Source organism: Acanthopagrus latus, chromosome 7 (assembly GCF_904848185.1).
Source record: "Acanthopagrus latus isolate v.2019 chromosome 7, fAcaLat1.1, whole genome shotgun sequence".
Classification (NCBI taxonomy): domain Eukaryota; kingdom Metazoa; phylum Chordata; class Actinopteri; order Spariformes; family Sparidae; genus Acanthopagrus; species Acanthopagrus latus.
The window spans coordinates 2,549,115-2,564,817 of record NC_051045.1 but is presented as its reverse complement, the minus strand read 5'-3'; the positions used below and the strand labels follow the sequence as shown (position 1 = coordinate 2,564,817).

Sequence of the window (15,703 nt, the reverse complement as noted above, 5' to 3'; positions counted from 1 at the left end):
AAAGAATTCAGATTCATTTTAGTGGTTCAGGACTTGACAAATCCACAAACCTGATTTTCTTGCACACATTTTGACTTTACTCACTTAGCTGTTTCCACAGTGCAGAGTGGGTGCATGGCTCAATATGTTAGGATTTAAAAGCACCGCTCAAGGACAGTTTGAGGGATATTGAATGATTATAAAGAAGCACTCACTGGGGATTTGTTCAGTTTCGAGTCCATTACGGCTGCTTTAAGGGCCATACTTTGTTCTGTTAAAGTCGCCCCCTCAGGCAGCTGTTCACTTCACACAGAGCAGCACAATCAGAGAAGATGTGCCGCTGCCTTGAGGGCGAGGTGATGGTATAGTGTTTTGCATCCTTTTTTTTCAGTCCTTGTTGTAGTCCTTGAATGCAGATTCACACAAATACACATTCCAGCACATTCTCCCTCACAACTTCACTCACACAAATACAGTGACTTGTTCAGTGGCCTCAAGCCTAAAAAAACAAATTTAATCTCCTTAAAGGGCTCAAGAGTCAAGTTAGTTATGATACATGCAACATCCAGCTGGATTTAAATATAAAGCTTGTGGACATACAGTTCATATATTTTTGTCGCAATTATAAATAATGAACCAGATGCAGAAACTTTAATGAGCTCATGTCCAAATGAAATCCAAAAATCCAGCATCCAAAAAGCAAGTAACAGAAGACAGGCAAAGGAAGGTCCAAGGAAAAAAAACTACAGATCTGATACCACCAGAAACCACAAGGAACAGTCAGAAACACAGGAGACACTCAAAGACCCGGAGAGTGAAAGGAGCAACGTAACTTCAGTGTGGTGACATAACTTACAACATGTTACCGTCCAGGCTCAGACTTTTCTCACTCTTTTCCCCATTACATTAGAGGGGCGCTTCAGAAAAGTGATACTCGGGTAGAAATACAGCGTTCAACTAAGGACTGAGAACAGGCTGCACATTCATACGCTGACGACAGAGGCCTCCGTGGAGAGTACGATACAGTGTTCTCTAACACAGAGCGCCTCACGGTATTTCTACACTCAGGTATTCACACATTCACTCGGAAACCAAACGGAGAGCCGCTGGGTTCAGTATCTTGCACAACAACTCATCCCATCTGGACTGGGAATACTTCAGGATTCCCCAAACGGCAGTGAAGGACGTGAAGACATCGGTGGTACGTGGAGCTCGCTGCACAACACTGTGCATCAGGTAGATACAACGAGGTATGCACCCTCACTCAGACAGAGAGCGCTTGTATGAGGGACATTCATATCTATAAGAATAAGTCCTAAGTGTGCTTGAGGGTTCATTAGCCTTGAGGCGGACTGGATCTCGAAATAGAACTGAAGAGACACGTTGATGAAGTGTCATCAGAGCAGTTGTGAGAATGAGTCACACTCAATTAGCTGGTTTTCTGTTTCCTGACTCAGTTACCCGTCTTCCTTTTCTCCTTAAAGTGAAACTCAATCCAAAATGCAACATAGGCTTTTTTTTCTGAATTTGTGTAAAGGCATAATTACGAGGAAAGAGGCACTGTATTTAACGTTTTCGGGTCAAACTCATTTTCAGTGGGAGTGCTACGGGCACTTTTACGATAGCATCAAAATCTCCATTTTTAAAACAGTAAAAAGTCTCGACACAACATGACACTTTGCTGGTAGCATCACCAGGGTCTCTACACATGAACACCAGCACTGACAACATTGTTTGTGTACACAGAGTTACTAAAAAGAAAGTTTTTGAACAGCTCATGTTAGCAGCAGCTTGTTCCGCTCGCCGCCGTCCTGCCAGTGGAGAAGAGTCGACCTCAGAATGAGACGTAACCTGGAGGACAGTTAAGGTGGAACGCTCCTAAAGCTCAGTTCCATATAAATGCAGGATAATTCATTGTTTTGTTTTTTGTAAAAAACAATATTGACCTTGAAGTTGAAAAAGGAGCCTCATATAAGAAACAATACTAAAATAAAAAAGCTGGAAAAGTCAGGTGAGATCTGGCGTGGATAGTTGTTGCTGGACGACAGTAGTTCCACCTTAACTGTCCTCCAGGTTACGTCACATTCTGAGATCAACGCTTCTTGGCTGCCATGACGACGGCTAGCGGAACAAGCTACTGCTAACATGAGCTGTTCAAAAACTTTCTTTTTAGTAACTCTGTGTACACAAACAATGTTGTCAGTGCTGGTGTTCATGTGTAGAGACCCTGGTGATGCTACCAGCAAAGTGTCATGTTGTGTCGAGACTTCTTACTGTTTTAAAAATAGAGATTTTCATGCTAGTGCCCGTAGCACTCCCATTGAAAATGAGTTTGACCTGAAAACGAAAATCTTAAAGTCTTAAAAATGTAATTATTCATGGTAATAACGCTTTTACACAAAGATTTGACTCATACACATTCACAAAAAAGCCCAGGTTGCATTTTGACTCGAGTTTCACTTTAACTATGTCATTGTCTTCCTCCGTTTCTCTTTCTGTTCCTTCCTTTGTCTTCTCATTTGTCTCCGTCACATTCTCCTTTTCAGCACAGCAGCCTGGTCTCCAGATCTGAAGGTGCAGATTGTGATCTTGCGTCCCTTCTGCAGTGTCGCATGGGCAGCGCAGCGCGTCTGATCCGAGATAAAAGACTCTGAAAGGTTGCTTCCCCCGAATGACGGAGAGAGTGATGAGAGCGGAAGATGGAGAGGGCAGAAAGAAAAGAGGAGATGTCAGGATGCTGTCCTTTCTCTTTATTGTTTCATAACTAAACTTTGATATCTTCTGGCATCTATTCAGACGTGTCTCTGAAGGTGTTTGATATTCTTTTCCCCAGTACAGTATATTTTGCAAAATTGCATTTTGGTGGTCGTCATTTGACTTGGCAATTCACCATTCAGTGAATGTTTCCCCGAGAAGAGAAAAGAGAGTTACAGCAGCAGAAAGGAACCAAGAAACCAAGATGGAGAGAAGCTGAGGTGAAACAACTTTGTCTACACTATTAAATCCAGTTTCCTTGTAAACATAATAAAATGCCTCCAGTTTCTTTCTTACGATATCCATATGAAAATGAAGCCGTTGTGAATAATCAGTTATTCCAGAAAATCAGATGAGCTGAACATCAAATGAAACTTCTGACTGGCCGAGAGAAGCTTAGAATTCAAACTGCACCGAGCTGCAGGATCTGAAAGTGGAAATACACTCAGTTTGAAATATTAAGTATTCTGTTCCTGATTCAATAGCCTGTGAAATAGAGCCAACATCTCTCCCCCCTCAAAAATTAAATTCTCTTCGAGGGAGGAAAGTTATTTGATTAAGATTCTCTTCACAGCAGAATGAACAAATCGAAACTCTCTGGTAAAAGTAAGAAAAGTGTCTCGAGGAAGAGTTTCATCCAGCGGTTGGAGAGGTTATACTGTCGACATGTAAAAACAAAAGCAGAAACTCTCAACCTTAACCATCAAAGATAATCAGGACTTCGCCTGTTTGAAAGGAAAACACACGTAAAAGAGTCGTATTCTGTTTTCTGATTCCTGACTTTAACTTCGGTGCCAGCACACCTCTCTGCAGAGGTTATGCAGCTCCGGCAGATGACTTGAGTGCACCATTATTCTCACGTAAAAGAATCCAGTCGTTACAACACATCTGGTGCATTCTTCCTGACAAGTCGTTGTGTTTAACTCCCCGAAGCGCCGCTCGCTTCTGTAACTGCTGCTGATGATTCACGAAGCGTTTCGTTCACTTCCACCCCGTCACCCACCTGTAGGCTCCCGTCTACGTCCTCCTCGGTTATTATCGTCACGCTTCAGTCTGAATTCTCGGAATGTGAAAGACTGAATGCTTGGAAAGTTTTATTCTTGTATCTGACATTTAAATTCCAGCAGGTTTTTTTTTATTGCTTGTATTGGTGAAAGTTCCTCATCTCCACTTTGTCTGAACGACTGCATCACTGCACTCTGAGTTCTGTAAAACTTTTCTCTGATCATTGCTGAATGTGCTGGCAGAGGCAGAACTTCTTTGTTCTTTACATGAAGCCCTGCAGGTCAAAACCTACCATGCAAAAGCAAAATAGTTTTATGGCGAATTAAACTAAGTGGACCTCCTGGTTTCCAGCAGCTCTGCCTTTCTGCCGGTCAGCTCCACGTCCTGGCAGCTGCAATTTCCATAATTGTCAAGGAGAAGGGTTCTGAGCCCCGGGCTCACCGCACAGTGAAATAATGGCGAGCTCCGGCTTTCAGCTTATCAGCAAAGGTCACGGCTGATTTTCAATGTGTGCTTCGTATATCTAGTGGTCTTATGCATCATTCATAGGATGGAAGAGAGAGGGAGAGACGGAGAGGAAGACGGAGAAGGAAGGTCGACAGAAAGACAAAAAGATGGTGCAAAAAAAGAGCAGCTGAGCTCCAAACAAACAGCCTGATCTGTCAGAACCTCCAGGTTCTGCTGGTTCCACACTTTCCCTCCTGGTTTTAATCCTTTGCACTGATTACACACCCCTTGTTCTCTGGGTCATTGCTAAGTGGACTTTACAACACAGATGTCAAACAGATATAAAGCTGGAATCAGCACAACTTCAACCTTCTAGTGACGGCTGACAACAGGATGATTCTGCGTACGACATTTTCAAAAACCTGACAGAAAACTTACCGTAACTGTGAGGGTTTTAACATGTTTACTGGGTTAATGAATCCTTTCCTGCAGGTTCAAAACTCATGAAACAGTGAAATGTTTTTTGTTTGTTTTTTTCCTCAGCAAGCTTTTATCTGTGGAAATCTGACTGGAGATTGTTTCTTTATTTCTGCTGTCTTGACCGCAGGAGTTGCATTTATTGCCCCATGTTGACGGTTCACAACGTCTGTTGAATAAAGTCGGTGTCTGTTGCTGATATCTGTCCGGCTAATTGGATCAATACACCAGCCTGCGTCTGTCTCGCTCTCTTTGTCCTTCTTGTCCTTTCTTTGCACCGTCCTCTCCTTCTTCCCTCTGCTTTCTCCTTCCCTCCCTCCATCTCTCTTTCTTTCTGCCTCTCTCGCTCGTATCATTAGCTGATTAGTCATCCATCAACATGAATTACGGAACAGCAGAAGCCAAAGGATAAACATGCATTCGCTCCGCTCATCATTCAAGCTGTATGTGTGTGTGTGTGTGTGTGTGTGTGTGTGTGTGTGTGTGTTTTAGTTGTAATTCCACTCATCAGGTTGTTGTCATCTCAAGGCTGGCAATAAAAAAAGTGCGCACACAAACACACACACACTCACTCAGATCAGTGCATTTTACTACACGCTTCGTTACGTGATGGATCACCTCTCACCTAAATTAGCAATAAAAGCCAAGGCGGCCTAAACAAATGCGCACACAAACACACACGCATAGTCACACACATTTACAGAAACGCCTCTCTCCTTCTCGCTTCTTATCAGCGAATGGCGAGCAGACGAGACGGCGAGATAACGGGAGAGGTCGAGAGAGAACCGGAGTCAAAGAGTTGGAGAGGGAGAGAGAGAGACACATGTAAAGTGAATCGGAGGATTAAATGGAGCGAGAGACAAACAGATGACGCAGAGTCACGTGATCAGAGCTCCGTTTGAAAGCAACATACGCATTTTGGTTGTTGTGCAACCTGATTATTCAGGTATCAGTGTTGTCCTACGTATTCTTGAGGAATCCTTCATAAAACATATGCTCAGATCAACGTAGTGACGCAGATGATGGTCAAGTTTCCGTCAAAAACCTGGTGCAAATGTAATGCAAATGAATGCTGTTTTCAATGGATAACAGGCAAATATACAGCGGCCTGGTCCGACGCCCTCTGATGCAGAAGTCCAGAGCGACGGCGTGGTCGGGGTCTGTTTCATGAGTCGTGCGAGTTGGGAGCGAGAACGTGGTGACATTCAACCACTGCAGGAGACGGCAAACCGTGTCTTCCAACGCTTCATGTACACCTCAAGTTTTTTACAGACAAATTTACACAGACGGAACGACATCTTGTTGATGCTGAAGTCTGCTGATTGGTACCGGACGTGTCTGAGTGATGTGACTTTCACACTGAGCTGCCGACTGAAGCTGATCCAAACCACGTCAGGTGAGCTGAGACTGAACACAAAGCATGTTCACCAGGTGTCAGCAGACACAAACGGCGGATACAGAGTGACTGAAAATCTAGGAAATAACCAATATGGCTCATGAGAACAGAAAACAGTGCTGATGATGATCATCCTCATGTGCAGCTGTCTGACCTCTATCTTCGCTGTTAGAGTTTCACTGTGTTTGCCTCCATGTAAATCCAAAACTGCTGCGCTATAAATAAACAATTGGTGAGACAGACAGACAGACAGACAGACAGACAGGATGGAGCACAAAGCCATGAATCATAACCTCATTACTTCTCATTTAAATAAATTAAACAGAGGGTAATTTATATTCTGATGAATATTTCATATTCCACCTGGACCCTGAGCTCTGTTTCTCTGAGCTCACCTTGTCTTCCTGAATCTCTCTCAGCTTCTCTTTTTCCTTCTCTCTCACTGTTTCTGTTGCCTTTGTCATCATTATCATCATCATCACCGTTGGAAGAACATATTAATCCTTCATCTTTCATATCTCGGCACCTCAGTTATGTCTTCACTGATGCAAACATGCCACTTTATATTCAAATTGTCCACTTTTGCCATTTATCAGCTTCCTGGATTTGATCATAGTGTTACAAAGATACATTTACATGAGTATTAATATTGTTTCCTTGACATTTATTACACAGTTCAGTCAGATATTTAATATTATGCTGCGTGCAAACGTCCGTATATCAGCATTGTTGTGTGAAATATGAAGAAAGAACCCGTCAGTGACTAAAATCAGTGTCCTGATGATCAAATACATTTCTATTCTGAACAGCAGGGGTTATTCAGTGTTCCTCAATCTGCTCAGGCAAGCAAAAAGAGACTGTATTTCCACATTTGTTGGTATGAAACCAGCGGATGATTTAATTTTGCAGTGACCAAAGCTGGTATTGTAAGAAAGAACATGATATTTTCCTAACCCCGACCAAGTGCTTTGTTTCGCCTTAACCGAACCTAAAAAAAATGTAAAGTTGCAACATAAAGACATTCAGAGTTTCAGTATGTACATTGCTAACATTTATTCTGACAGACGGGTGGAAGTATTACAGTGAGAAAAAGTCCTTTTCATAGGAAACGCTGATGTTTGAGTTTCATTCCCGACGCTTCATGTTGATGGGTCGGGCCGGTCGCCGCCCCACAACCTTTTAAAGTAGGATATGTTTTGTTGAATGCTAATGCTACATGTTAAATATAATGTATTAAACTATCTGGTCATCATACCATATATATTGTGTCTTGCGAATGAGTATGTTGGTGTCACCACACTAAGTACAAATCAATGTACTATACAGAAAGAAAAAACACCTTGATGATGGTACTTGCACAAGATGTTCTACATGACTGGAGGTCACTCTTTGTTTCTCAGCCTCTCTGGATTTCGTCTACCAGTGACGCAGAAGCTCCTGTTGTGTGTTTCTACCCGAGTCTTCACAGGGAACAATGGCACCAGGCTGAACAGTAAAAGCACAAAAACGTCTTCCATCGAGGTTATAAAGATGAGGGAAAAGCTTGACGCCCGGGAGGTTAAGTTTGCTGTGCACCACGTGAAAAAGGCTTTCACTGAAGTTGTTATTGAGTCTTTACAGACTTCATCGGCTGCGCTGCCTGTTGAAGTCATTCTGACGTGAAGTCCTTGGGTGGACAAAATTAACTTTTCAGTGTATTTTTTTTTTCTGCATACTGTACTGACACTTTCAAGAAAGAACCCTCCATCCAACAGTCGGACCAGAATACACATCTCAGCAGATTAACTTCATTCAACATGCTGCAGAGCTGAGATTCACAGAGCAGAACCACTGATATGTCCTCTATTAATCATGTCATATGTACCATATTCAGATTTCTCATGTTGTACCGGCTCAGACGGCTGCCAAGTCAAAGACTACATCTTTTAAACCACTGGATATTTTTAAAGTCGGGACATCTCCTGCGGTGTTTGTGTCGACAAAACAAGTGCTTAAAGACAGAAGACAGTCTTTCCCTAACCTTAACCAAGTAGGTTTCATCTGAACCTAAAAAGACTGTAAGCGCAAGGTTGCAACATAAAGAAATGTAAAGTTTCAACATATTCTGGCGATTGTGTTAAAATCTGGTCCCATTTAATGCAAAAACACTCACTTGTTTAAGGATAAACTTTTTTTTTGTTTTCCTTCTTACATTGTGCATCTTGTGTCGTCTGCTCTAGAGAGGTTTTTCACCTTCCATTCATCTTAAGGATACCAGATTAGCGCTGTCCAGTCAGAATAAATGTTTGGAACTGGACACAATTTGAACACAACAATGAAATTACAAGGTGAGTATAAACACACTGCAGTCACTCAGTAAACACGTAGGTCCACGGTTTGTGACATTTCAGAGGAAGAGTTCACTTGAGGTTTTGTTGAAAACACATTGTTGACTTTTATAAAGCGAGCTGCTCTCACCTCACTTCCCTCCCCCGGCAGCTTTTTCTCAGCCTGTTGTTTTCTGTCCGTCGGGTATTTTAGTTATTATCTCTGAGAGGCGTCGGTGAAAAAGAAAAACAGGACGTAAGCCTTTGATCTGGAGTTTAAACACTGCAGCAGCTCTCGTCTCCGCAACACTTCCACCATCTGTTTAAACAACAGCAGCACTGTGATGATGGAGATATATTCTCTTATAAACCTTCAGAATCTATAATTCTGTCATCCTAGTCATCCAAACGTTAACTTCACTATTCTGTAACTATCTTTGTCCATTTCCAGTCATTAAAAGTCTTTTTTTGGGGAGTCTTTTCTTATCTGAGAATGGAGGGAGGGTGATTTCGGACGTCACTGTTCCTTCTACGGCTCACTGTTCCTTCTCGGAGTTAGTTTGATTCTTACTTTTTCTACTGAAAATCTGCTTGAAATTGTTCTCACACACAAACCTGTGAGAGTGCTGCAGGTGTTAATTGGATGATAAGCAGGACTTGTCAAGATGAACCCTGTAACTTATCTCTTCTTCACGTACGTGCAACCTTCTTCTCTCTGTTCCCAGTTCAGTTACTGGAGAAAAAATTCTGCCATCCAGTGTGGAGAGGAACTTGTCTGTTTGAGAAGCCCAAATTCACTTTTATCGTTTTGTGCTTTTATTGTTTCTTATCATCAGCCTTCACAGTTTACGGGTTCATTAGTTTAAACATCTTATACTTGGCTGTAAGAGCCGTTGTTGTATTTTTGTCACTGAAACAGCTGAAACAGCTGTGTCTATGTCAGGCTGTAGAGCTGTAAATGTTATGTAGCGTCTGTCATTCCTGTTATTAGGCTGCAGTTACAGATTGTGGGCCGTAAATAAGGCTATGGCCATGAACAGTTGGCTTCACACCCTCTGGACAATATAATCAACATGCACGTCGAGATGTAAAGAGTTTTAACTGTAACTTTAGGTCAGGCTAAAGTTCTCAAACACGTTATTTTTCTCAGTAGACTAGTCTGAAGACGCCAGGCTGACTGCAGTGATCGGCCAGTCATGAAAGTGCCCGACCCAAAAAAGTCAGCGCTCGAGAAGTGAAGTAAACACCTGCCACCTGAACAGAATCACAGATGATGTCTGTGTTTTGGGTCTGTTACTGTTATTCACTCCACCGTCTACCTTCATGTTCACCCAGCAGCTGAACAACGCATCAAGCACCTGCCTGTTTAAAAAAAAGGCTCTCTGGGAAAAATAGACTGTTGCAAACAAGAGCAAGAGGGTGATCCAGATAAAAGAGAGAAGCCAGTTACATCTCACCTTTATCTGTGATCACCAATGCAGTCCAGACCCCAATAATTAAACCTGCAGCGTGGGACTTTTAAATATAAACGAACATCTGTTACATTCAATCCCTTTGCCAGACGAGTGTACACAATGCTAATTAAGCAGTCACAGCGAGAAATGTGTCTGTGCGTGTTGCAGCAAAAAGGGAGCTGATAAATCTGAAGCCCTCCGTGTTTCATGATATCCAGCAAAGTCCGGCATTAAACAGGCGTACGGTCGAGTCTACCGGCGTCGTAAGCACGTCGACAATATTTGCTGGGGAGACAAAAGTTCTGCACTAGAAGTTGAACAGTAAAAATATCCGAGGGTGGAATTTTACGTTGGTTTGTTGGAAGTCACGAAAGATTAACCTCAGAAATGGATTTCCTTCTGTGAAGCTGATAAGATCCATCTCCTCTGCTGCTCTGCTGTTTGCCCACGTCCTACTGGGGGAAATGTGTCTGTGCACGAGTGTGTGTGTGTGTGTGTGTGTGTGTGTGTGTGTGCGTCTAGACAACAAGCTGAAGACCTCACGGTGACACTGTCAAGCAATCTATCACCAGTCTCTCGTGAGAGCGTTGTCTGTGTGTGTCTGTGTGTGTTCTTGCGGGAATGTGTTACAGTGTGTGCACAGCGCTTAGCTGAATCATCTGCACACACACACACACACACATCTACATGTGTGTGTGTGTGTGTTGATTGAGTATGTGTATGTGTGTGAGTGTGTTTGTGTGCTCCAGCAGTTTGGAGGGTGTGTGTCCGCTGGTTTTTCTTTGTCTCACAGAAACAGCAGAAGTCCTTTAACAATCTCACAGTTGTGTGTTTTTCGTGTGTGTTTTACTATTTGTGCAAATATATACACTTTTCTCTGGGAGATGGCAGAGATCTCAGTTTTCTCTTCCAGAACAGTGACATAATCCATCATAGCAGGCGTAAAGCTTTCATTAAGTTCAGTCAGACTTCATGTTTCATCTCGTTTTCATTTTGTTCTCTTTCACATCAGAGAATAATTTCATTGCTTCACTCTTTCCTCCCGTCAATCACTCTGCAAAACCCACAGTGGGGAAGATGTAAATCTGAGCATGAAAATAACTCAGAAGCAAAGGAATAAGTCGCCGTGCAGACTTTGTGGAGGTCGTGTGATGTTATTGAAGATGTCTGTGTCAGATTAATGTTTGAGATCGGCCCGTGAGATTTTCTGGCCCTTAAAATAAATGTTAAGCTGATCACAACTTCCGTATGATGCAAAAAGAAGATAAATAGAAAGTAAAGAAAAGTCAGAAGTCAGTGAAGTGTGACTTCTTGGAGTAACTGTAACTGGTGTGAGCAGTTTTGTGTCAAACAAGCTTCTCCTTGTATATGAACCAAGTGCAGGAGATGTACTGACCCGGTGTCATGTGGTACAGACCATTTCCCCTGCTCTCTTTTAAGCTTTACAACGTGTGACAGCTTGTATACATGTGATCCTGTATCGAAGAAGAAGAATCATTTTATATCACAGCATGTATTGAAACATCTTCCGGAGAAGCAGAACCAGATCTGAGCCAGTTCCTCGGTCCCGGGAGATGTTGCTGTGTTGTGTTTGGATTTCATGACTGATGAGTCGATGGTCGGGTTGAGCACAGTGAGAAGGCGCAGGCGCTGTCCAAGGTGCTGATATCGACCTCCAGCAGGTCCGTCGCTGCGTTCACGTGCTCCTCAGATGGTCTCTGATCTTGAGACTGTGTTCATGTGAGTCATAGCACAACGAGGGAGCAGCGCAGACGACAAAGGAAGTCGTTTTGTGTTTTTAAATGACAAGTTTGACAGGTTTATCCAGTTTTTGAGTGAGAAGGCAGAGCAAACGACACTAATGACTCTACAACGCTCAGTGCACTTCTGTCTGCCATATTTCAGCGTCACCTCAGCACCTCGTGCACCAAAATCTTATCAGACTTTCTGAGTTGTTTTGCCGATAATTCCTGACAGCACATGAACACACAGTCTGCATGTACTCCAGCGACTGTGCAGCATGTTCATACACACAGTTCATCCCCATGAAAGCTGCTCGGTGGCACATGAAGTCCACATTGTGAGGCCATAAATCGTTCTCATTCAGCCGTGCAGATCAGCATCGGGTTCATCTTAAATGGGGATAAAATGATCATCATCATGCAGCTTCTCTAGACTTTCCAAATGTTATTGGACTTAATGAATCAATGAATCAATAATGACAATGATATGAATAATTTCAAGGGGCTGTGACACTAAAAAAAAGTGTATAGGATGTTTTACAGCTGCGTCTTTCACAAAGTAAGTTTACTGGGATGAAGACTGGGAGGCTCCACATTATCAGATTGTTTTCATATTATAATCACAGTTTAATTTGTGTCATTTAATATGTAATTATTATAAAAACATAAAATTACAGCAGCTTCAACAACGCATGAGAACATATTTTATCTGTGACGGATAGTCTGATTATTCTGTAACAGCATGGACGATCGCTGGAGAGGGATTGAAAACAGGGTCGAGAGACGTTGATGGAAACGAGAAGCGATAGATCCGACAGAGAGAGAAAAGAGGAGGGAGTCACCGAGGAAAGCTGAGGAATCTATTCTCGGTCGGCTTGGATTGTGATTGGCATTTACATCTGTCAACACAGTGACAGTTCACACCAATCGGCTGCCTGCCAAAATAAGGCATTCACACTCACACACACACACACACACACACGCTTTAAGGCACAACTATATTCACATCATTTGTATTTCCCCTCCACGAGCTGACAGTTGTGCGTGTGGAAACATCCACATGTTGTGGTTGAACGCACACATTTTGACCCACAGACACACTGACATGCATGGACACACATTTGCTGACTTGCACATGCATGAAATCACACACACACACACACACCAATCGACTGGTTCGCAAGGCGACACCAGCTTCCGGGTTGCTTCATCTGGTGCTCGTACTGCTGAGCTCAGACCCACTCATGCATCACAATAAATGATTGTTTCATAATGTTTTGTCTTTCTCAGACTCTCCCTCTTTCATCCCTCTCTCTCTCTCTCTCTCTCTCCTTAACTCTGCGTCTTCTTCTTCTTAATTTCTTCTGATTCACTGTGTCAGTAATTCTCTTTGTGGCGAGACAGAAAACAGAAAGGAAGCATTGTTGTGGACTCGCCGCCAGCTGGTCTCCTTCATCCTCTTCCTCCATTATTTCTTCCTCATCTCTCCTTCTTTCCCTCCTCACCCCTCCTCCCTCTCTCTTTATTTTCCAGCTCCTTCATGAATTGATGGTGTTATCATGTAATTCCTCCATTGCTCGATCCATCATCCATCTCTCCGTCCTTCTGCACATGATCCCAATATTCTTCTCTCTTCCTCCTCCGTTCCTCATCCTCTTCATTCAGTCTTCCTCTCCATATCTCACTTCCTCACCATCCTGCTTTCTGCTCTCCCACGTGATGCATCAGTCTATAACTAATCCCTTAGTGATGGATTAAGGCTCTGTTTCACTGCGCCTGAAGGTGTTCAACATCATGTCTGTGTGTGAGAGAGCAAGAGAACAGAGATTCAGCGTCGCTATAAAAGAGATAAAAACGAGAAGAGAAAGAACGTCTGATACGTTTCTCTCTGCACATGAATGCATGTAAAGATATGTGAGAGGATATAAATTGCTAAAATAATCTGAGCTGATGTAATGGAGTGTATTAGCGTGTGTTATCATACTAATAACCATGGGTGTCGACACCAAGATGTGCAGCGGTACATTAGTGTATGTCAGACGCATCGCGGTGGCTGGAGACGATAAAGGCTGACTAAAGGCTGCTATATAAAAGTATGTTTTTTTATCGTTTATCCTCAACTCAGGAGCTGAATCATGTTCTGAGGTTGAATCACAGTCCCTCCAAACTTTCATCCATGTGTCTGCTTTAAAATACTGACAAGCTTCAATGTTTAAACAACATAGTTTTTTGGTACTGTTCACTGCTGCAGCGGATCTTTACTTCAGACCCGTAGCGTTGTGTCTCTTTAAGCCACACCCCTCTCACGAAGCCCAGTCTGCTTTGATTGGTCAGTTCTCACAAGCCTGAACAGGCACTGCCCGCTAACTTTCAACTAAGCCCTTGCAAAAAAAGGAATAGTTGCGTTAGCTGTGTTTTGACAAAGATTCTCACCACAAAAGTCACTTCTGAACCTAAAAAACTTCAGAACCGCCCGGATCTGACCCAAAATCATGACGAAGTGAGTTTAAAGTCACCTTAAACCAGTGTTAACACATGGAGGTAAGTGAAAAGATGTCACGCTTTCTAACCATTTCACAACATTCAGTGTTGCCTTTAGACCTGGACAGGAGCCGCCTGCTCTCTGGATTATCCCGCTCTTTCAGATTGACCTGATCTGAGTTACTGAAGTGATATCTCTGATTCAGATCTCTTCAAAGCTGCAAAGCTTATTTACTTTAAATCAAGGTTACTTACATGTCTTTTCACAAGCTGGAATTCATCTTTTTTCCCTTTCATTTCATCTGTATATCTATTAAACCAGCATCAAATTAAACGTCTTTTATACACCCGTCTTCTCCCAGCAAATAAACACGAATAAATCCCGGTCGTAAAGCAGGTTTAGAGGGACTATCCAGCCTCCTCTGCTCCGGAGGAATATTACCTTTTTTAGAGATATTGGCCACTTCTGCAGGAAGAAGGAGGGTAAACTCAAGAGGACTGGAGGGATTTCAACATTGACCCATGAAATCATTGTGGAGTGTGGGTGTCAACAAGAAAATCCCCTCAGACAGCATGTTATGAGATCGGAAAATCTTCAGGAACTGAAATGATTAAAGTCTGCTTGACGCTCAATCATGCTGACAAAAGAAGGATACGAGCTGGGCTTGAGAGGACCTCGCCTCACAATTAAAGTTTCAGCTGGATTTATGACATGGATGAGAAACAAGAGCAATGAGGACTGTTTACCAGTCAAACAGCTCTCTCTCTCTCTTTGAGTTCTCCATTCACAGTTTACAGAGTTATAATAGAAGTTTTCATTCTGATACAAGACATAAGCCTGCTGTTAGGATCAGTTTACCTCCAAATTCGTTCCATCTTATTCGGTGCCTCGGTTTGTGTTCGTCTTTCTTCCCTCCTGCTTCTGGCTTTCTGGTGATAGCATTTCCTCCTGCTTCGGGCCACATTCGTTCCCCGGAATTCACTAGTTTTTCTTCTCACACGCACAAGAATCCGTTGAAGGCTTTCATTAATCTCCTACAGACGCAGCAGGAACAGAACTTACTTTTGCAGGATTACGTACTTTCACACACTAAACCCAACAGGAGTGTTTTAACGGCTCTGAATGAAAGTTCAGATCACAAAGTCCACCTGCATTTTGTGAAACATCACCTCAGACATGTTTTAACGACCTGTGTTTAACTCTTTCTTCTTCTCTCTGCATTTTATCCGGCGATACTTCACAATCCAGCAGAAAACGTAGCTCACATGTTCAGGCACGTGTGCTGTGAGGCAGTTTGAGTGATGTAGTCTGTCGTCGCTGTAGCAGCTTTAACAGGCTCCATAATGGACTGAGATTCCAAGAAGGCCACTTATTAGAGAGAAGTCTGAAGAAGTGGATTAAATGGACAAAAAGTGACCAGGAAAAAAGGGCATCACATCGACAGACTAACATGAAGAAGAAATAAATGTGATGGTGGGAGAGAAAGAGCTGCTATGCATTTGTAGTGAGTGTAGTACAAGTTATATTACAGTATCTAACACCAAGTCACACACAAAATCTGTCAATACATGAAATCATGTGTACATCAGAGATATTTGTCTGAAACTTATGGCAGCACTTGCAACACATCATCACACATAAAGGACCAATAGATCAATAAC

The 15,703-nt window shown here is 42.7% G+C and overlaps 1 long non-coding RNA gene across 1 annotated transcript; it reads left to right on the top strand.

Annotated features, from left to right (window-relative positions):
* The first annotated feature begins 411 nt into the window (after positions 1–411).
* Positions 412–2,834, top strand: LOC119023212. Its single transcript, XR_005076204.1, has 2 exons — positions 412–1,215; positions 2,526–2,834. It is a non-coding gene; the product is annotated as an uncharacterized LOC119023212 (long non-coding RNA).
* The last annotated feature ends 12,869 nt before the right edge of the window (positions 2,835–15,703 follow it).